General features: G+C 49.8%; 1 protein-coding gene across 1 annotated transcript in view; it reads right to left on the minus strand.

The window, feature by feature from the left end:
• Positions 1-22,894, minus strand: part of ITGA11 (integrin subunit alpha 11) — a 117,398-nt gene that overhangs the window by 60,510 nt on the left and 33,994 nt on the right. The window lies entirely within an intron of this gene.

The following is a 22,894-nucleotide window of genomic DNA, read 5'->3' on the forward strand; positions in this document are numbered from 1 at the left end:
ACCATTTTTCAGCTAATGACTCAGATGAGGGTCATGTTGCTCAATGGTCATGGCTGTCCCCTGAGCCACTGAGTTTTTGTTCAGGGTGAGGCAGCCAGCCAGCAGGGCTTAAGAGCGTCAGAGGCAGCCAACCCTCAGTGACCGCCTGCCCACTCCGTCAGTGCCACCTGCCTCTGGCACATCTAGGCTTTGGGGGCCACGCCAACTCTCAGCCAGCCACTGCTGCCGCTGCTCAGGTGCTGGTGCTCACAGAGACTCGAGACAGGAGCGCTCGCAGGACAGCTGTGCCAGAATGGCGGGAGGCGAGAGGTCTCCCAGGCTGTGCGGGACAGAGAACAGATGATGATGGAGGCTGGGGCACAGGTGCAGGTGAGACACCCCCAGGCACCGTGGCCCAGCGAAGAAGCTGTCACTTGTTTTCTGACTTAGGAGGGTTGAGACGGGACAGACCTGGAAGGTCAAGCTACACAGGACTTTGGTGGCTTCTTGTGGCCAAACTCCCCCAGCCCCCACTCTCACCCTCCCTGCCGTCAGGAAAGCAAGTGAGGTCTGAAGTGGGAGTCAATAGAGCTCTGTTTGAAATTAAGAGTCTATGAAATAAGAGCTGAGGTCTCTCCCCTGGGGACCAGATAATGACAGATTCTAAATATATTGCTTATTAAGCATGCCTTTTTTGACTGGTAGAAATTAATTGGACTCATAAAATGTGTTTGTCTAGACGATGTGATTTTTGGCTACTTAATTCTGTGAGGGATTGTGTGGTCAAGTCCACTCCATTTTTTTTTCCAACGAGAGAGAGAGAGAGAGAGAGGGAGGGAGGGAGAGAGAGAGAGGGAGGGAGGGAGAGAGAGAGAGATATCAGTGTGTGAGGCTTAGGCTCCAGCTCCAAGCTTGCTTTTCTGGCTGTTCTGGTTTTCAGAGTCCCCCTGATATGTAACCAAGGCTTCCAGAGGAATGCTCCCTCCCAGACACCCTGCCTGCCTGGCAGGGAGTGCTTCCTGGAGAGAGCGCCTTCGAGGAACAGCCTACAGGTGCCCCTGGGAGAATCAGACACCGCAGGTTCTAGATTAGAAAAATCCTGGCCATCTTCTAGGAAGCTACCCTCATGTGTCTTCTAGAAAATGCCCCAGAAGCTTGACCAGGTGGACTCCTCACACGTCTTCCCATTTTGTAGAAGGGCACTCTGAGACCCCACCGCCTGCTAGGAGGGGCCCCCAACACAAGGTGAGTTTTTGGGCTGAGAATCCAGAGGCTGGGACTTCATTTCTGATTCGGTCACCAGTTTGCCGTGTGGCCTTGAGAAGTCATTGAACTTTCCAGACCTTGGTTTGCTTGGCTGTGAAATGGGGTTAGCCATTCCTGCACGACCTACCTCTCAGGGGCACTGTGGAAAGTCACAGACATAAAAAAGACACTGAGAAACAGCAGGGGTTGAATCAAAGGTAGGTTACGCATGAGGATGGGTGGCTTCCTAGAAGGCACGTGTGCTGGCTGGCAATGGCCAAGATGCGACCTGCAGGCAGCAAATCCACCAAGTCTCTGTGGCCTCTGAATGTGCTGCAGGGCCGGGCTCTGTCCTCTCCAAAGAACGACAGCCGTCGCCTGCGTCCCATCTCCATTCTCCCAGCCCTGGCCTCTCTGGGCGTCTGTGGCACTACAGGAGGTAGCCGGACAGTTTGCTGTCCCCGTATTACAGGTGCAGAAACTGAGGCCCCAAGAGGGAGGTGACCCAGGTCCCACAGGGTGTGGGAGAGGGCTCAGACTTGTTCTCTGAGCTTTCTCTGTGTTGCCCCAAATGTCTCTTCGCCTTGAGGGGCGGGCCTGGGTCATTCCTGAGTGTCGGCATTACGTGTGCCTGTCGGGCCTGAGGTTTTGAGAGTATGATTCAGTCTCGCTGTGTGGGGAGAGCTGCCTGAGCACAGGGAAAATGTTGGCGTCACCACCGAGACCCGCCAAATTACTCCTGGGGTCTGGCAGCCCCTGCCACCTCCTGTGGCCTCAGCCTGACACAGCCATCTGCAGCTTCAGGGCTGCTGTGCCACTTGGGGACTGGACACTTTATACCCTCTGGCCTGGGTACCAGCACAGCACGGCAAACCCCAAAGGTCGTGGCAAGCGTCAGGGCCCTTTCCGTGAGCTGTGTGCCGTGGCTCCCTGGCTGTGGGCTCCCAGCGTTCTTCCCACGGAGGTGTGGGGATCACGACTGCTGTGGACGGCAGGACTGGTGGCAGGCTTCAGCCACAGCCCTGTAGGACCCCTCCCTGGTGGCTGCCCTCTACACAGGGCCTGGCCAAGGGATGAGGCTCACCGTGGAACTGGTCACCTGAGGAAGGCAGGACATGGCCCCACTGGGCCCTGGGTTCCTTGGTTTCCAACAGAACACAAGCTAAGAAAAAAAGTAATATGGACTTCCAATGTGTGTACATTTTTATGTTAATTAAACCAGTGTCCAACTGTCAATCTGTATATTAAATATCTGTAATCCTGTTTTTTCAAATAAAATGTAAACATAAATAGAACTTGAATCATTTCATTTTTATGCCTCAGTATTGTGTTCTGCACATCCTCTGTGTTATGCACACCATACCCTGGAGGTCATCCCTTTAAGACCCAGCATGAATTCCCACCTGCTCCAGGAAGCCTTCCCTGATTACCCCAATCTTTTCCATATAAACCAGCATCTAATCCCTGCTGTGTGTTTACCAGTGTTTTAGTTCATCTTTCCTTGAGGGCCAAGATGTTTCTGTGCACCCTGCTGCCCTTGCATAGGAGGGTGTTCTAGAGGGCCCTTGGAAAGGGGTACCCACTGGCTACTCTGACCTCCTGCCTAACAGTCTACAGCAGCAGCAGCCTCAGGAACTTTTGGCTTAACCTCAGGCCTAAGAGGAGCCTGCGGGGAGCCTAAGAGGATTCAGTGCCTGGAAAAAGGGTTGCTGAGAAGTTGAGTATTTTTCATGCACAGAGGTTCAGTGGAGTGACCCAACTTCCACTAACATCGATGTTGCTGCCCCGACCAGTGTGGCTCTGTTCGCTGGGTGTCATCCCGCAAAGTGAAAGATCGCTGGTTTGATTCCTGGTCAGGGCACATGCCTGGGTTGCAGGTTCGGTCCCTGGGTAGAGGCAACTGATTGATGTTCTCTCCCTCTCTTTCTCTGTCCTTTCCCCTCTCTCTAAGAACAAATAAATAAAATCTTTAAAGTCAATGTTGCTTGCTTCCCTGGTTTCCACTTCCCTCTTCTCAACAGTCCTCATTTCTGTATGGGGACCCAGGGGACCTGGCTGGCTCCATTCCCAGTTCTAGGATCAAGCATATACCTCAGTCTAGGCCAGTTTATCCTCTGGCTGTAGTTATTGAGTCAGGGTGGGCAAATGACTTTAGTCACCACAATCAGAATGACTCTGAGGACTTCTGCTTGGGACTCAGGGACCAAAGTAGTTCTTGTCCTCTGGATGTCATAATATGTAGAGGCAAGCCCTGGCACTACTGACAGCAGCCTAGTGACAATGAGAGGTGTGAGCTGATGCATTGTTGGGGGTGGTGTGGCTGAGAGGTGTATCAAGAAGAAGAACTGAAGCCTGATGATACTGTGAACCCCTGGATCAAACTATAACTGAAGCTAGACCTCTTCATATATATATATGTATATGTATATGTAGATGTATATGTATATATGTATGTATGTATATGTATATATGTATATATGTATATGTATATATATGTATGTATATATGTATGTATATATGTATATATGTGTATATATATAAAACCAATAACTATTTTTTTACTGTATAGGCCTACTTGAGTTGAGTTTTCAGATATTGGTAACTGAAAAATACTAACTGGAATGTGCAAGGCAAAAAAAAAGCATCACATATTTAAATTACTCTTAGAAACTCCATATATTACCATGCAATGGGAGGAACATGGCATCCAAGACCAATGAGAGAGGAGCAGATTCATATCCCCCAGCTCATGCTCCATCTGGGCATGTGTTTCCTGCATGAATGGTGGATGGGCTCTTAGACACCATGCACACTATTTTTCTCTGGTTAATTGCCTGTGTAGAAACTGTCCACTGGTCCAGCCTCATGGGAACAGAAAACCTTTTGTTTGTTATGCATCCCATTTAAAACGGACACTTGGGTAGGGAGCTCTATACTCCAGAAGCTTCTGGTTACCTGGTAACTGGCCTCGCAGACAGAGCTGGGCAGAAATGTGGTGGTTCCTTGGGCTAGCCCCATCACGTATCAAGAGGCATTGAAGCCCTGCAGCAGGGAAGTGCTGTGTCTGAGGTCCTAGAGCAGAGGGTGGCAGAGCTGGACTGTTGCACAGGGACCTGACTCCCAGGGCAGTGCTCCCCTAGGCCACAGAAGGTGGAAAACCTGCAGGCAGGGCCAGGCCTCCGGGCCCAGCTTGGCCTGTTCTGGCTGTGTCTGGGGAGGCGGGTGTGAATAGCTTAGGCTTGGTGAGCAGATGCCTCGGGCAGAAAAAGGCTATCCGTTGCTGTGGAGGAAGGAGGAAACCTCTGGCTATGGGCCTGCCCCTGGAGGAGGTCCTGAGCCCAGAGGCCAGCACGAACTGCCGAGCGAGGAAAGGCAAGAAGTGGGTTTCATTCCCACCCGGGCCAGCCTTTTTGATCCTGTCTGCAAGACCTGACCTCACATCCCAGGAAATCCAATTATCACTGTTTATTCTTCTTATTTTAATGATTCACTTTTGATGCAATTAAATTGCATTTGATTTTGATCACCAGACAGCTTTGAGGCTGGAAGGGCCCTTAGTATCTGAGGCTCAGACAGCGGATGTGACAAGCCTGTGAAGAGACACTGGCCAGTTTCAGTGCTGGACTCCAGGTCCAGGGCTCGATCCACTATTGTGAAGGGCTGGGATGTTCGGGAAGCCCAGCTCTGGGGGCTGGGCAGTGCCCAGCGTTGGGTCAGGGCTGCCTTCCCCGGAGCCAGCTGGGCCAGTGCCCCAGGGGCCTCCGGCCTCCTCCTCTCTCGTCCCTCTCCCTGACTCACCTGCTCCTCTCTCGAGGCACCCTTCCTCCACTCAAACCCACTCTGGGCCCTTTGTTCCATTTCTCTCCTGGCTTCATTTTCCTTTCCTGAAATCAGATAGGGGCATTAGGGAGGGGGTTCCACTTGAGGAGCAGAGAATCAAGGGAACAAAAGAGAGACTATTTCTTTAGCGAGGCTTTTTTCCTACTCTCTCCATGGAAAATGTAATCTCCTCCAGCCAGGGTGAGTATGGCGGCTAATGTGTTCAAGACGGGGCTCGGGGGTGCTGAGCACAGCAAAGCTCTGCTGGGAGTGGGGCCCTGGGGCTGCTCTGGGGCTCCCCTGGGGGCAGGGTGTGGGGGAGAGCTCACCTGCGACCTGCCTGAGGGGAGATGCAGGTACCTGCGTACCTTCCTGGGCTGTTGGAGGGCTTGTGGTTGGCTGTGGCTCAGACGCCTGGCAGGGCCTGGATTCCTGGGGGCCAGGAAAATGAGGACCCCGCTGTTTGCCAGCACGTCCTCGACACCCTCTACCACTGTAAAACCCCCTCAGAGATGGGAATCCTTTGTGTGTGTTTTAAACACACACAAACACCAACACCGTGATGGCGAATTTTATTGTTAACCTGACGGGGCCGTGGGGTACCCAGATATTTAGTTAAGCATTGTTCTGGGTGTGTCTGCGAGGGTGTTTTTGGATGAGACTAACATTTTACTTGGAAGGCCGAGTGAAGCAGACTGCCTCCTCCAGTGTGGATGGGCCCCATCCAATCCGCTGAAGGCCTGAATGGAACAAAAAACTGACCACTGCCCCAAATACGAGAGAATCCTTTCTGGCAGACTAACGGGGACATTGACTTGCTCTTCCCTTTGGACTCAGATTGAACATCAGCTCTCCCTAGGTCTCCAGGCTGCTGGCCCTCAGAATGCAACCTCACCATCGGCTCTTCTGGGCTCTAGCTTCCTGACTCACTCTGCAGACCTTCGGGCTTGCCCATCTCTGTAAGCACGTGAGCCAACTCCTTACAATAAATCTCTTTGCATACAGATGGTTTCTGATTTCTGATGGTTTGACTTAGTATTTTTGACTACAATGGTGTGAAAACAATAGGCATTCGGTAGAAACCAAACTTTGAATTTTGATCTTTTCCTGGTCTAGCAGTATGCAGACAGAATGATGCTCTCTCGTGATGCTGGACAGTGGCAGTGAACCCCAGCGCCCGGTCAGGCACTCGATCTCGAGGGTGAACAAGCAGTCCTCACAGTGTGTTCATTGTGTTCGATGACTTTGCCCAACGATAGGATGACATAAGTGTTCTGGGCATGTTTAAGGTAGGCTAGGCTAAGCTGCAATGTTTGGTAGGTTAGGTAGATTAAATGCATTTTAATGACTGAATTATGATATTTTCAATTTACAGTGGGTTTATCGAGAGGCAACCCCATTGTAAGTTGAAGAGAATCTCTATATGTATCTCCTATTGGTTCTGTTTCTCTGGAGAGCCCTAACACATTCACACAGTGCTTTTTATGTTTTAAGGGCTTTCCGTCCATTGTTTCATGTTGCTGAAGATCCATGCCCTTATTCATTCATCAAACCATAACCATCTATTGAGCTCCTATTGGTGCACCAAACACTGGGGGCACGATGGTGACTGTAACGTTGTCCCTGCCTTCGGGAGGCCTCCAGCACAGCAGACGTCCACAAGCCACCACAATACAGTGTGGTTCTCAAAGTGGCACCCAGCCCAGCAGCATCAGCCTTCCCTCTAAACAGGTGAGCCAGTGAGAAATGCAACGTCTTAGGCCCTACCCAACCCGACAGGATCAGAAACTGAAGGTGGGGTCCAACAGCTGTGCTTTAACGAGCCCTTCAGGAGATGCTAATGTGCGATCAAGTTTGAGAAGCATCATAACTCGGTGCGAGGCGTGCTCACCTGGGGCAGCAGAGGCATGGCGCCCTGCAGCTGTGGCTGGGTTCAGAGCCCCAGGTCCATTTCTGTAAAGGCCAACCTCTTCGCCGTGACATCAAAGCCCTGCACTTTTTCACCGCTGCCCACCTGTCTGTCCCTCTTTCTCCAGGGCTGAACATGGCACAGCCAAGTCATCACTTAGGGCTCAGCTCTGATGTCACCTCCCCACAGAGGACTGTCCTACCCACCTGTCACTTCCCATTTGGCCACCCTGTCTTATCCTCCTCATAGCACTTTGCCCTTTCCGATGCCATCTTCCTTGTTTACCTTTAGTCGTCCTTCCCTCCCAGTAGAAGGAGAGCTGCAGGGAAGCTAGGGCCTTGTTGGTCAGGTTTGCAGCTCTAGACACCCCAGCCACCAGAACAGTGCCTGGTACAGGTAGGTCCCTGAAATATCATTGCTGGATTAATTATCTAATCATTTGGTTTAGTGGGATGACTGTAATCCAATAGCCTGCAATTTGGGTCTTCCAACACCTGCTTCTTCCAACACCTGCCAGACCTGCTGGGAGAGTAGAATAAGCTCTATGAGAGGAGCTCACTGACTCTGCACCATGGCCTGAGACAAGGCTGTTAACTGCCCCGGGCCTCAGCGTTCTCATCTAGCAAAGGGGACTACGTACACCTGGGCTACTTATCACCCAGGGTTTCAAGGGGGGTGGGTCCCAAAACTTGCTGCTCAGCAGAATCACTTGGGGAGTTATAAATGCAGGTTCCTGGGCCTCATCTGCAGAAGGTTATAGTTCAGCTAGTTGGGGCAGGGCCCAGGGAACCCATTTTTAGAAGCTCCCAGATGTGCGGGCAGGATTGGAGCCCTTTTGTGGAGGACCTGCTGGGGAAGCACACAGGGGCCTCTGCACACCTGAGAGAGCACTTGTGTACCAGGAATTTTCACTACAGCTGGGGGCACGTTCACGGCAACCTCACTGACAGTCCAGACATGGTCCACAACTGGGTTTTTGTTGGGAACTGCCCTGCCTGGTATCAGAAGCTGTAACCCCCTGCCAAGGCTAAGGCTGAGGGAATGACCTTGGACTGTAAGCCACCAAGGAGACAAAAGTTTATCTCCCTGGCAGGAGTGCTGCTTCTGTTCCTTTTACTTCACCCTGCCTGGGCCCAATGCTTGGTCGGTTAGCCAATGATGGGTAAGATTCCCCACGGGGGGGAACGACCTAAGACAGGCAAGATGACATGGGAGGCCCCCAAGGAAGGACTTTGGGGGCTACAGCAAAAGGAGGTGATGGACCCTCACCCCTTCAGCTTTGACATAGCCCGAGTCCTCATTGTCTGAGAGAAAATCTCCTAATCTCTTGGCTGCCTTACTTCCCTTGCTCCACCTAAGCCTGAAACAATGACAGGCAGTGCCACCCTGTGCTGGAAAGGGCGGGTTCCCCGGGTGATCAGGCCTAAGAAAGAATATGTAAAATCCTGTGAAACCTGCTTTGTTTAGAATGCTCTCAACTAACTGATAAGGGTCCAAGGAAGAAGTAAGTTTGTTCCTCAAAGTTTTATAGCTCTTTAGCTATCTGACCCTGACTCAAAATAGGCCCTCAGAGTTCCTTGTTATTTGATCCTTACTTCCTGGCAATGAGTAATGGGCTTTACCTGAATTCCCGTGTAAACAAATCCAATAAAAGCCATTGAGGAAAAGGCTCTTGGTCCTTCTCCTGTGAGAGCTCGGCCACCTTTCCTCCCCAAGCAGATCCTGTCTTGGTAGACTTATTCTCATCCGTGGCAGATGGGGGGCGGGGGGCTTTGAGAATAAAGTTCCCCCACAGGTTTTAAACTATTTTTTTTTTTGTCACAAGAAAACACACAAGAAATACCTACTTTAACTGGTGCAAAAAGTACTAACTTTAGAGGGATCAAGCAAAAAGGAAAAAGGACTCAGGGACACAGACAACAGTGTGGTGATTGCTGGGAGGAGGGGGGGCGGTAAGGAGGATAAATGGTAATGGAAAAATACAATAGAAAATTAAAACAAAGTAAAAGTATTATTTACACCTTTTAGATTATAAAGGCAGTGCATGCTGGTTGCACAATGTTCATGGCGCACACTGCGCAAAGTGGCACACGCAAGGCCTCTCCCTCGCCTTCTCCACCCGGCCCTGTAGACGGCACTGCCGTCAGGAGCAGAGTGCGGAAAACCTCCTCAGCACTTATGTGGGGGATTTAACAATGGGAATCCTGCTACAGATGTGGTTCTGTAACATGCTTTCTTTACTCGATTATTTTATATAATTCCCATGTTAGTATATATCAACGTCGCACTAGGACCTGGTCATCAGGGCCTCTGTCCTGGGTTCGGCTCTGACTCTTCCTTGGCTCTGCCACTTCCTATGGGGTGGAGAGTCCTAGAGGTCAAGGGCACAGGCCCCCGAGAGCCCACGTGTCACCACTCTGGGTACCCAGGACACCAGAGTCTCCTGCTGAAACAGCCTGGGACAGGCCTGTTTCTCGGATCTGACTTTGTGGGGATGCATCTCACCAGCGACAGGTCTAGCCCGGGAGTGGCTGGTTGAGGGGGTGTGGACAGAGCTTGGATGTACCAGATGGGGCATCTGCACCCGAGAGGTCCCTCAGTTACTCAGAGGGAACTATAGGTGGGAAGGAAAAATGTGCACTGTGGCCAGAGCCTCTATTTGCCTTCTTGCTCCCAGGCCCCTCAGAGGTCAGGGCTGGCCCTGGTATAGATGGATGATACGGCTCTGCCTCATCCTTTATTCCAATGCACGGTGTTACACTTCTCTGTTTAACCATTCTCCTATTGATGGGTATTTACATTGTTTCCTCGCTTTCCTCCGTGATAGCTATAGTTAGGTGCTTTAAAGATGTTCCATTGCACAAGGACTTTTATCACTACCAGTGAATGAAAGCGCCTCAGTGCACGAGCAGCTGTGGGGGGCACTGCGAGCAGTGTGTGCGAGGCCCGTGCGCGTGCCTGCGGGGCTGGCCCTGGAGCTGGCCCCGTCCTCTCGGCGCAGAGCCTGCTGACAAGCCTCATCACAGCTGTTGATTTCACAAGCTTGGCTCTCTGCTTTGTTCCTGGAAACTTCTGGATCCACCTAGCTTACATCCAAACAGCATTTTCTCCTAAGTTGCTGAAGTACTTACAAGAGAAGAGGAAAGGTTACCACAAAGGGCGTTCTCAATCCACCTGAAGGGCAATGAGAACCTGACCTACTGACTGTGAGTGGCCGGCGGCTGCCACTGAGCAGTGGCCCTTCCTTTCTCGCACTCCACCGCCAGGCTCACAGGGCCACTTGTCCGGTTCTCACCACACCTCACACAAACCCTCCTTCCTGCCCCTCTGCACGTAGTTTCCTCAAACCAAACTCTGGGCTGGTCCCTTCCATCCGCCCCTGAGGGCCTCCTCCTCTAAGAAGCCTTCCTTGATCTCTTAGCCAAAAGCTCTCTCCCAGTTCCTATGATGCTTTGTTTGTACCCCTCTGGTCTCTTTTTTCCTTCCTGCAGGTAATTTGCCTCTAGAGGGCAGAAGAAAAACCTGACCCATCTTTAAATCTCCCCGCAGTGCTGGTGAAAGTGCCGCGAGCATGGCCAAGGTTCCATACTCGTGTGTTGAACAAATGGATGGATGGCGAGGAGGCTGCTCGTTCTGCAAAGACAAGCTAGGTCTTCACTCTGGGGGTGCAGCTGGGAGCAGAGCTGGGCTGAGCCCTTACGGGTCCCGTTTGCAGATGGACCACCAGCCTTGGGGGCCCTTGGTCCCACTCTCCCAGGGAGGTGGCTGTGATATGCAGTCCCTTCCCAGAGAGGCTGAGTCCACAGTGTAAAAATTTCCCTTTCTTTTTTCAAAATGTCTCATAACTTTCACTTATTTTTTCAAGTCATGGTCAGAGAACCGCCCCTCCTACTCCACCCCAGTTCTATAACAGCTCTTTCCTCTGGAAATGAAACATACACACAGTAATAGTTTGGGCAGATGTTTCTCAGTGGAATGTGTAGTTTAAACTTCTTGGTATGTGGAGGCTGACAGCTCCTCTGCTGGAGAGGGGCCTTGGCACTGCCTGCTCCCCATCTGAGGCGGCCTGTTTACTAGGATCCCAGTCAGGGTGGTGTGGGCCCTGGGTACACACCCAGCAGCTCACTGCATCGGACTCATGACCAGGGGAGGCGACTAGACAGGAAAGCATTTCTCTTTGACTGGAGAAGAAAGTGAAGCCCAGAGAATGTCAGGATCCTCTGAGTAGAAACTGAGGCATAATCGGAACACCTGTAATTCTGACTGTGTCCAGGGCTCTAGCCACGTGGACTCACATGAGGTAGAAAAAGAGGAGAAGGCCCAGAGGTGAAGGGAGGGACACTTTTTTTCGGTCTTGGGCCTGTTGATACATTTAAGGTCAGCGCTGATCTGCTCTCAGATGGGCCAAGTGACCTGGGGTGAGCACCTGCCCTCTCTGGGCCTCAGTTCCTTCATCTGTGACAGGACAGGCGCGGACAAGTTCAGGACAGAGAAAGTTAGTGCTGGGCCCTGTGAACTTAACGATGAGTGAAACATAGTCCACACCCTTAGTCTGGTGGGGACTGAGAGCCCAACACCTGGCAATTTCAGTGTGGGGGACGAGGCTATGAGAGGGGGGGCCTGGGTGTGGAGGGGCACAGAGGACGGGCACTTGCTCAGTCATGTGAGGGTCCTTCCTGGAGCAGGAGACTCCTGGATGGAGCCTGAGGGTGAATAGGTGTCACCCAGGTGAAGAGGGCCTGGGGCCCACAGTGGGAGAGCTGAGTTCTGATGGTGCCAGTGCTCATGTGTGTTATTCTAAAGTACCCCTCATGGTAAAGGCTCAGCCCAGAGGGACAAAGTCCCTTTCTTCCAGGAACTTGTCTCAACCCAAGGCTCACACCATTCATCTCTCTTCTTCCTCCCCACCCACATCTCCCTGACATTCCAAATCCCCTGCCTTCTCCCCGGCTTGTCCAAAGAACTCTATCTAAAATGGCCCAAAGTGTACACAGATGGTTAGATGCCTACATGGGCATTGCATTGCATCCTGACTAGGTTACCTCTATCTGCTTTCTTAGGTCTCTAAATCCTTGCCATTGGTCACCTCTTTGGATTCAGGCTCAAGGGTCACTCTTAGTGTAAGCCTTAAAAGGCATTAATCTATGAATCCATGAGAACCCATAGACTCCTTAAAAAGGATTAGGTCACTGGTTCCAGAACCTGGCTGGGCATTAGATGTACCTGGGGATGTTTAAAAACAGATTCCCAAGTCCTACCTCTAGAGATTCTGATTTTGTAGGTCTTGGATTAGAGAGAGAAATCTGTATTTTTTTCTGAACTTTCAATGGCAATTCTGTTCTGCCAGCTTTGGGAATTCCTGGATCATATTATCACGTGATCACCAAACTTTGACATAATGGCAAACAGGTCACATGGGAATTGGAGGCAGGATGTATAACCAAGAAACAGTTAACAAACACAAGGTCATATGTTTATCTACTTTCAAAGCACATTGTGTGAACAAGCAAATAAATTAATACTATCATGAATGAATGTTTGGGAGAGTTTATTATGCGTCAAGGATTATGCTAGGTGCTTCCTCTGACACTGATGCACTTAATACTCAGAATGAGAGAGAGAAAAAAAGAGAGAGAGAGAGATTTTGAAGCTGAGGAAAACTGCAACATAGAGAAGCTAGGTGACTTGCTCAAGTCACCCAGCTGGCAAAGGTGGCTCTTTGTCTCCCTCTTCTACCTGGTCCTCTCCACACCTCTAGGAGAGCAGGGTACACAGAAGCCAGCCCTGTGTTGCATCCGGAAGCCCTGAGTCACACTAGGGAATCACAGGCTATACAGAATCCTTCCAGGTTCTCTCCATCCGGTTCAAAGCTCAGGTTGGTTTCCCTCCTCTCTTTTCAGGACCATGAGTAACAGCTCTTCTTACAGTATTGTTCTTATTTTAAGAAGCCACCAGGAAACAAAGGCGCTGTGGACTCACTTGAACCACCTGAGGGCAAAGTCTGTCATTACATTTTTGGAAATGTCCTCCTCCTTTGGTTACAAACTCATTGACTCAGTGGTTGGGGAGGAGCAGAGAGGACAGTGTAGGGACATGCGGCTGACACAGGGCAAGCTGCCCAGAGTTGGGCCAGACCACCATCAATCAGACACCTGCCCTCTGCCTGACTTTGTTTCAGTTTCCCCTACTTTTATAGGGAAAGACAAAGACAGGAAATCACAATCTCTCATGGGGCCATGTCTCCATGCCCTTTATAACAAGAATGTCCAGCTTTGAAGCAGAAAATACCCAATCAGAACAGAAAAAGAAAAAAGAATTAAAAAATGAGGATACTATAAGGAACCTCTGGTACAACTTCAAGTGTACCAACATTAGCATATGGGGTACCAGAAGGAGAAGAAAGAGAGGAAAACATTGAAAACCTACTTGAAAATATAATGAAGGAAACCTTCCCTAACCCAGTGAAGGAAATAGACATACAAGTCCAGAAAGCACAGAGAGTCCCACACAAGATGAACCTAAAATGGCCCACACTGAAACACATCATAATTAAAATGCCAAAGGTTAAAGACAAAGAGAAAAATCTTAAAAGCAGCCAGAGAAAATCAGTTAATTGCCTATAAGGGAGAGCCCATGAGACTGTCAGCTGATTTCAGAAACAGAAATGTTGCAGGCCAGAAGAGAGGCAAGCACCTACAACCAAGGTTACTTTACCCAGCAAAGCTATCATTTAAAACTGAAGGATTTATAAAGGGTTTCCCAGACAAGAAAAAGCTAAAGGATTTCATTACCACCAAACCAATATTAGAAGAAATATTAAAAGGTCTTCATGAAGAAGAAGGAGGAGGGGGAGGAGGAAGAGGAGGAAAGAGAAAAATATGAGTAATAAATGGCAATAAATACATATCTATCAACAATTACTTTAAATGCAAACAGATTAAATTCTCTAATCAAAAGACATTTGAAGGCTGAGTGGATAACAAAACAAGACCCTTACATGTGCTGTCTACGAGAAATTCACTCTAGATGGAAAGACACACAGACCGAAAGTAAAGGGATGAATAGAGATATTACATGAAAATGGAAACAAAGCAAAACGAAAACCTGGAGTAGCAATAGTTATAGCTGACAAAATAGACTTTAAAACAAAAGCTATAACAAGAGACAAAGAAGGACCCATCAACTCCACTTCTGCATATTTAGGCAAAGAAACCCAAAACACTAAATCAAAAAGACTCATACATCCATATGTTTATTGCAGTATTATTTACAATAGCCAAGATATGGAAGTAACCTGAGTGTCCATCAATAGATAAATGAATAAAGAAATGGTGTATATATACACTGGAATATAATTCAGTCATAAAGAAGAATAAAATCTTGCCATCAGCAACAACATGGTTGGATCTAGAGTTTATTACGCTAAGTGAAAAAAGTCAGACAGTGGAAGACAAATACCATATGGTTCCACTTACAATGGAATCTAAAAAACAAAATAAACAAATATGCAGAACAGAAACAGGCTCATAGATACAGAGAACATTTTAATGGTTGCCAGATGGGAGAGAGGTTGGGGGGATGAGTAAAAAAGGTGGAGACATTTAGAAGTACAGATTGATAGTTACAGAATAGTCGTGGGGAATATTACAGCACAGGGAATATAGTCAATAATACTGTAATAAATACAGACAGGTACTAGATTTATTGGGGTGATCACTTTGTAAGTTATTAAATGTCTAATCATGGGGTTATACACCTAAAACTAATATAATATTGCATGTCAACTGTAATTTAAAAAGGAAAAAAGGAAAAAGAAAAAAAAACTAAGAGTGTCCAGCTTTGGGCTTCCCTGAGGTTGAGCGTGGGTCACACTCAGACTTCTAGAACCATTCTCTCCTTCTGTGGGCCTGTGCCAATCCCTAAAGATGCAAAAATGAACAAAAGGCAAGCCCTACCAGTGGGGGCTCACAGCTCTCATTCCCCCATTGGCCTCTCTTAGCTTTTTATTCTTCATTTCATCTTCCCTCCTCTTCTCTCTCCTCCATTTCATTTTCCATTTCTCTTGATTGGCTTTTCTACAGCCCTCTCTCCATGTCTCTCTGCACTATTGGCTGAGGGCAACTCATTACCCTAAGCCAAGAAGAAATAATTCAAGAGGGAAAGTGGAGGGGATTTAGGAATTCAACAGAAAATGACGGAAACCCTGTCTCCAGTCAATAACGAGCGTCTGAGTGTGCAGCTGTGTGGAAGAGAATTTGCTGAGAGAGAAGAAAAGCCATTTGAAAGGGTGAACTCCTGAGGAGCCTTCAGTTGCTCATGAAGGAGGCAGGGAAAGACAGAAGGAGATACTCCATCCAAGCCTGGGGAAAACAAAAGGTAGGTTACATACCTAGTGACTGATCACAGTTGACCTTAGTGAGAAAAAGCATTTATAGCACACTGATTTGTCTTTCTAATTGTATATTGCCTTGGAACACATTTATCCCACTTTGCGGTTTTCAATAAGTAGTCCTGCTTTCCACATTTTATAGCCTCACTGAACAGAATCACGTGCTCCCCTGAGTTAGTGACATCTACGGGAAGCCTAGGTGACTGGAGGGAGGAGCCATTACCCAGGTAGCTTTGCTTTTCCTAGTGTCAGGTATGGCAATTACAGAGAAAGTGCCAAGGAGCAATTAAAAACTGAGTTGGTGCTTAAAAGTCTATGAAGTTATAGAAAGTCATTTTCTAGATTGTGTCCATATCTTGGCTATTGTAAATAATGCTGCAATGAACACAGGGGTGCATGTATCTTTTCTAATTAGTGTTTCTGTTTTCTTTGGGAAAATGCCCAGAAGTGGAATTTCTGGATAATGTGGCAGTTCTATTTTTAATTTTTTTAGAAACTTCTATACTGTTTTCCATAGTGGCAGCACCAATTTACAATCCCACCAGCAACACACAAGAGTTCCCTATTCTCCACATCTTTGCCAACACTTGTTATTTATTGCCTTTTTCAGATCAGAGCCATTATGACAGGCACGAGGTGCTATCCCACCGTGGTTTTGATGTGCAATTCCCTGATGATTAGTGAGGTTGAGCATCTTTTCATATGTCTGTTGCCCAGTGTATGTCTTCTTTGGAGAAATGTTTATTTGGGTCCTCTGCCCATTTTTTAATTGATTTTTTTTTGATGTTGAGCAGATGAGTTCTTTATATATTTTGGATATTCCCCTTATCGGGTATTTGTGAATATCTTCTCCTATTCAGTAGGCTGCCTTTTTGTGTTGTGGGTGGTTTTCACACAGTCAATATTTGCACGGTGGCAGACGGTCGCTAGACTGGCCGTGGAGATCACACATGAGGACTGTAACTGTCGAATCACTCTGTTGTACACCTGGAACTAATGTTAATTTTGCACATCCACTGTCCTTTAATAAACCTGTCACAAAGCAGTACATGATTCCATTTATGTAAAGTTCAAAAGTAGGCTAAATTAATCAGTTTTGATCATGGTCAAAAGAGTGGTTGCTTTCAAAGGCAACTTTTGATATTGGCAATGAGGGTGCACAGGGGAGGCTTCCGGGGTCCTGGCAAAGTTACGTGGGCTGGTTCACTTTGTAAACAGATTGAGATGGATGTGATCATTACGTGTGTATCATATGTCACTATGATTTGCTTACTTCTCCAAGTGGGATTCAATTAAAATGTTTTTCCAAAAGAAAATCATTCTTCAGATGGAGTGAATTGAAGCACCAGCTTATTCTCTTCTTCATGTGAGAAGCTCCCCTGCCCTCTGCTCACTGGACTTACGAAGGACGTTGGGGTCACAAGCCCCACAGCCTCGGCGTCAGAGGAGGAGGAGGGAGGAAGAGCCCGCGGGCTGCTGAAGGGGGCGGGCAGTGGCGGTTGGAGAGTATGCTGAGTTAGCAAATCCCTCTGGCTTCCTTGAACTGCCCAAATTAAGTTTATTTTCTTTCGTGGAGGTTAGTAACCAGGAGACTTTCCTTTCCATGTTTCCACTACCGAGACTGTGTGTCTTACCTCTGAAAACACCCAATGGTTGACCCCTGCCTGGACTTTTCTATGGCTCTGAGGACTGGCCTTAGCTCTGGCTCCGGCTGACCAGTATGTGGGTGTTAGAGATCACCTGGGCCCTCGCCGACATACTCTTCAGTGCCAGGAAAAAACTGCTTGGAGATACAAAGAGCCTTGGGAGCCTCCTGCGGGCTGTATCTCAAGTGCAGGCACTGCCTCAGTTCTCCCGGTGTTCTGGGCTCACAGGCTCTCCTTGCCCACTCTCAATGCCGCTGTGTGCTTCTGAGGGTCTGAAGGGTCCCCGGCTGCCGCCTGTGAGGACCACCGTCTGGATTTCCACTCCTTCAGCCCTCGGTGGCTCACACTCTTTTGTCCGTGCTGCCTGCCAGGGTCTGCGGGGTGGCTTGGCGGGGCCGTGGGCCAACATTGCCCCATGAGCACAGCCTTTCCTCTCTTTTTCCGTCGCGCTCGTGCGCTGGGTGGTTTCATCTGTCGTGGGCTTCGCTCCTGTAGTGATTTATCCTTTAACCAGCATGAGTCATGGTGCCGGATTTTATTTGTTCCGAGAGAAAATAGCAGAGGGCATTTGTGTGCTGCGGTGTTGGGAGCCTGCGCTGGGGGCCCGAGCCAGGAAAAGAGCAGCCTAGGATGTTCCTCGGAGAGATTTCACTGCAACAAAGCCCGGGGCTGCCCCAGGCTTCACGACCGTGCTGTCAGCCTGAGGAGGAGGGCTGACAGCTTACTTGGGTAAGGTAAGGCTTACCCAAGAATGAGGGCTTACTTGGGTAAGACCTGTCATTCTGTCCAAGCAACAGTTCCCGAGGCCCATTTCCTCGATGCCTGGATGCCCTGTCCTTTCTGGGGGATGGGCCAGCATAAGGAGCTAAGGGAGTTGGCGTCTGCCTGGTGACACTCCACACACCATCTCCCGTTGTTTCTTCCTCCTGAGAGCCCTTTGGTTCAGTGCGTGGATGTGCTGCGCTCCAGTTCCCACAGCTTGGAAAGTGGCTTCACGGGGACGCGGGACTCAGGTTCATGTGGTGCTGAAGCCTAGACTTTTCTGGAGTGAGGAGCCACTCTGATGTGCCTTCATTGATTCTCGGAGGCCAACACGTGTGCCCCAGCCCTCGCCCGATGCTGCCCTAACCTTGCAGAAAAGGACCGCAAACGAGAGCCTGGGGAACCTCCGGCTTTTGAGGGGAGGGAGTGGCAGGGTACAAGGGCTTCACCCCTTAGCCTGGGCCTTAGAGCCAGATTTTGTAAATTACTTCTTTATGGGTTACCTTCCTGGTCAACTCCAAATTCCACCATCAGTGGGCCTCTGGGTTTAGACAGAGATGGCAGTAAAAACGCAAACTTGTTATCGGGGAAGGTCAGTGCATGAAGGCATTGCAATTAATGCTGTTCCCCAATTAGAATCTGGTTTAGGTGGATACCACCTCGTCATCCTGAGCCGAGGATCCAGGATGGTGGGTGAGCCAACCCTTTGGCTGCTCCAGGAGGAAATACCATGGGAAGCAGAAGCAATGGGACTGGGAGTTGGGACACCTGGGTCTCAGGGCTGGTTTACCCACTGACTTGCTGTGTGACCTTGCTGTAGTCTTTATTGCTGGGCCTCAGTTTCCTCATTTGTAAAGTAAGGGGGTTGGGATAAACAATTTCAAAGCCTCTGTCAGGTGGGGGGAGACGCAGAAGAAGGTGTAGTAGCCCTGAAGGCAGGCCCCACCCGTTTACTGTCCATCTGTGCCTCCTGAGCATGCCCCCAGACACCCTGTCCCCCACCCCCACCCCACCTCAGCCTGCTAAAGACCACGGCAGGGGTGACCTCCGCTCGAGGTCTCCAGCCGTGGTCGGCACTGCATAGGCAGAGAGGTTTCGAGAAGAGACGGCTACCTGCTTGTGTCAGGCTGGTGCATTTCAACTTTGTCTGCCTTCGGGGCTGAGGGTGCCCATCCTCTGCGTGACACCAGCCTCCGGGGGGAGGTGATGAGGTGGGGGCTGCTGGCTGGATCTGCGCTTGGCCTGGGGAGAGGGTTAGCCCCCAAGCCCGGCAGGTTTCTGGGCCTCCCTCCCCACTGCCTGGGGTCCATAGGCAGGGCACCGCCTCACAGCCCTTCCGGCCTCTGAGCACACAGGCCTCGAGGTACTGTGAAAGAGTCCAAAAGACCCTTCGAAGAGGGAAGGCAGCCCAGGACTCATCGTGACTATGACTGAGTCATGCCACCAAGTCTATCCTCCCATTGCTGAGGGCGATGACAGGAGTGAGATGCTCCTTTCCCCCAAGAAGCTGCTGTTTCCTCTCAGGCCACCCCAGAATTTAGGAGACCCAGGCTCTGGTATGGTTTTTCAGGGGCCAGCACAGGCTCTAACTTCCTTCTCAAGTTCCCACTCCACCAGATTCTCTTTCTCCATTTTCTCTCCACATCCAAGGACTCCCCCTCTTCTGACCCTTGTCCCCTTCTCTGGGTACAAGCTCTTATCTGCCCCCAGGCACCCTGAGGGCAGTGCAGGTGGCCAGGTGCGCAGGTGCTGGGAGGCCTGGGCTGGGCCCCTTCTCCTCTCCCTCCCCTCAAGGGTACATGGCAGGAGGATGAGAGTAAGGACATTGGTGGCAAGGGACAGAGGCTGGAGGGGGTAGGGATACAGGGACAGGTTGGGCCCAAACCCCCTCATGCCCATTTCCATCTGAGACTCCAGTGCAGGAGGAGAGAGGGAAAAAAGGAGAGAAGGGAAGGGGGAGGAGGGGAAGAAAAGTTGAGAAAGTAAGGAGCAGGGTGGGAAATGGAGAAATCAGGAAAAGAAAGAGGGCATAGAAAAGAAAATTGAAAAGTAGGAGGAGGCAGAGGAAGGGCTAAGAGAGACAGAAGGGATTTGGGTGGATGACAATAATGAGATACGAGTGTATCTCAAAAATAGCCTCGCTTCCCTCCTCCCACCCCCACCCCCAAGGCACCCATTTCCCCACTCTGATCCAGGCAATCTTGTGTCTGCCTGTGGTCACCAGCTTAAGACACAGAAAACGGAAATCTCTTGCTGGTGGTTCTGAGTGTGGTCCCAGACCAGCAGCAACAGTACCACCTGAGAACTTGTTAGAAAGGCAAATTCTCCTGTTCTGCTGGACCTAGTGGATCAGGAACTCTGGAGGGGGCCCAGCAATCCTCCCTGGGGATTCTAATGCATGCTGCCAGGTTTGAGGACCGCTGCTCCAGCGTGGTAACTGCAGACACTTTTCACATACGTTTCAGGGAGTCGTTTTAAGAACTCTAGGCTTATTCTGTGTGCATGGATGTACTTCAGGAGTAAGTCCTCACATCTCTAGGGCTCTGGGTGTTCAAAGGTTTGCCCAGTGCTTCAGGCTCTCCAGCCTGGCCCCTTCAGCCCCTTCTGGGAGAGGCACGGTTGGAAGCCCTCTAAGAGCTGCACCCTGCCCTTCCAGTCTGGGAAAGACCGCCCCTCCCCCTTCTCACAATTCCCTGCTCTTCGGCCCTCTGGGAATCTGAGCATTCTTCTAGCCTACCTCTGATCTCTCTCTCCTCCCACAGGCATCCCAGGGTCTACCCCAGCTCCCCTTCCTTCTCTCTGAACCACTTCTCTGAGAATAGTTCTCCCAGCACATCTGAGTCTCTACCCTGATCTCCTTGCTAAGCTGAAGGCTCCAGTCCCCTGCTGCCTGCTCAGCTGGCTATCTGTGCCCAGGGGATCCTCAGATACTTCGAACGAATGGGACCAAAGCTTAGCTCACTTGTTCTCCCAAAGTCTGTACCCCGTTGCTGGATTGTGCTGTTCTGCTTTTTCACTGTCTTCCCAGTCAGCCATCCTCACACTGTTTTGTCTCTGACCTTGACTCCTACTCTTGTCTTAGTTCACTCCACTCCAGCTGCACTCATTCCTTAAACATTCCAAGCTTCTTCCCAACTCAGGGTGTTTGCATTTGCCATTCCCTCTACCCAGACTGCTCTTTTCTCAAATATCCATGATTGCCTAAGACTCTCCCTTTCCTTCGCTGTCTGTTTGCTGTCACCCTAGCATTGAGGCCTTTCTTGACATCTGAATAAGGTGGCAGCCTGCATCCTCACCCACCACTCCCAAGTCCCCTTACCCTGCCTAATGACTCTCCATTGTGCATCTTGCCATCCGACAGACAATGGACAAACAAATAATATATGTCTTGCACTAGAAGAAAAGGTGCCTCTAGGTAGGGACTTTGCAATTTTGTCCACCATTGAATTCTCAGGACTTAACACAGGTTCTCAAGGATGAATGAATGAACTGTTGATGTTCATAAAGCAAGCCCCTTCATCAAGACCCCACCGCTTAGACCCTCCACTCACCATGACCTCTACAGCCTTTCCACCAGACACCTTTCAAGGGTCTCCTCTCTCAACTCCATCCTCTGCATGGTAGCCAAGTTGATCACCCTAAAAATTACAACTCTGGAGAACCACTCTCCTGCTCTAAAACTTCCAATGGCTCCCTAGTGTCTCCCAGATACAATCCTCTTGCCATGATATTTAAAAACCTCTGAAATAAAATCTTTGCCCTCCCAGTCTTTGTTCTCACTGTTCCACTTTCTGCTTCTCCTCTTCCAGCCACTTGAGACAGTGTCCTTTCTCTAAATGTGGCTTCTTCTTTTTCAGGTTCCCTCCACCCAGTCCTGCTGAATTAGTAATTTGCTCTCCCTTCCCCAAACTCCCAATGTCCTTTCTGTCTGCCCTCTCTTAGCATTTACCACCCAGGACTGGGGCTCTGTGAGCACACGCCCTCTCTTCCCGACTGGCTAAGCACTCATTCTTCCCACATGCTGTTTATGTGAATGTACTAGCGCTGGGCCCTCGGAACACTGCAGCGTTGGCTCTCTCATGGGGTCCGCAGTGTAGCCAGTGGGGAAGAACACAGCCATTGGAGACTGTATGTTCCTGGCCAGCCTCAGTGCTGGGGCTGCTTCTGTTCTTGGCCCCCTTAGGCCTAATAAGGTCTGGGCTCCAGACCTGCCTTGGACACTTACTAATTAGGCCATCTCTTTCTTGGAGTCTCAGTTGCCATGCCTGTAAAACGGGAACAAGTCTCTTCTGTTACAAGTTGCTCATGTTCCCGAACCTGTATCCCAGGGGATTCATCTTGGCTTCTTAAAGCCCACTGAGTTTCAAAGGGACCCTCCTTCAGGAGCCCTTGGGTGTTGTCAGGCTCCTGCTCCCTGGGTCCTTGAGGGGAGGAGAGGAAATACCCTGCCTTGCCAAGAACTGAGGCTTCTCTCTCCAGGGGTGAGAACTTCAATGAGGAACTGGAAACTTGTGGGGCCCAGCTCTGTGTTATCTCAGCACCAGGAGGCTTCCTGCTCCAAGGGACCAAAGGCTTGGAGAAGCCCTCTGCGAACCCTGCACTGGAGCTTTGGGACATCAGATGCTCTTAAAATCCAACTGACTTAATGATTTCAATGTTCATACATTAGAGTCATGTGGATTAAATTTCTCTGAAAATATACAAGGGCTTAAAACGCAGGGGCAGAGAATACTCAGCCTGAGAGGAATTTGTTTTCTCTTTCCCTTTCTGTGTGCTTGTGAGTATTGTTATTGTTGCTAAAACCCAGGCATGTGGAAAACTGTTCAAGATGCCCAAAGCTCTGGTGTACAGTCAGCTTTGCATAGTTTGAGGTCTGAACTGGCGACGTGCTGGGCTGAAGGTGAAGAGTTAATAAAAAAGAGTGGCTTCCCCACCAGGTATATCCCCCTCTCCTCCATCCATTTACATCAGGGTCTGATGCCCTTGACATTTAAGGAAGCTCACAACCTGGTAAATGGGGACCAGACCCAACTGGAGCCTGTGGTAGGAGACAGCTGGTGGGTCCTTCTCTGGGGCAATGCTGGGACCTGGATTTGGGGCCAGAGGCTGAGTAGTGAGGATGTTTCCCACTGGCATCCCCTGCCC

This window comes from Phyllostomus hastatus, unplaced genomic scaffold (assembly GCF_019186645.2).
Source record: "Phyllostomus hastatus isolate PE091 unplaced genomic scaffold, TTU_PhHast_1.1 phas_scaffold_501, whole genome shotgun sequence".
In the NCBI taxonomy this organism is placed as follows: domain Eukaryota; kingdom Metazoa; phylum Chordata; class Mammalia; order Chiroptera; family Phyllostomidae; genus Phyllostomus; species Phyllostomus hastatus.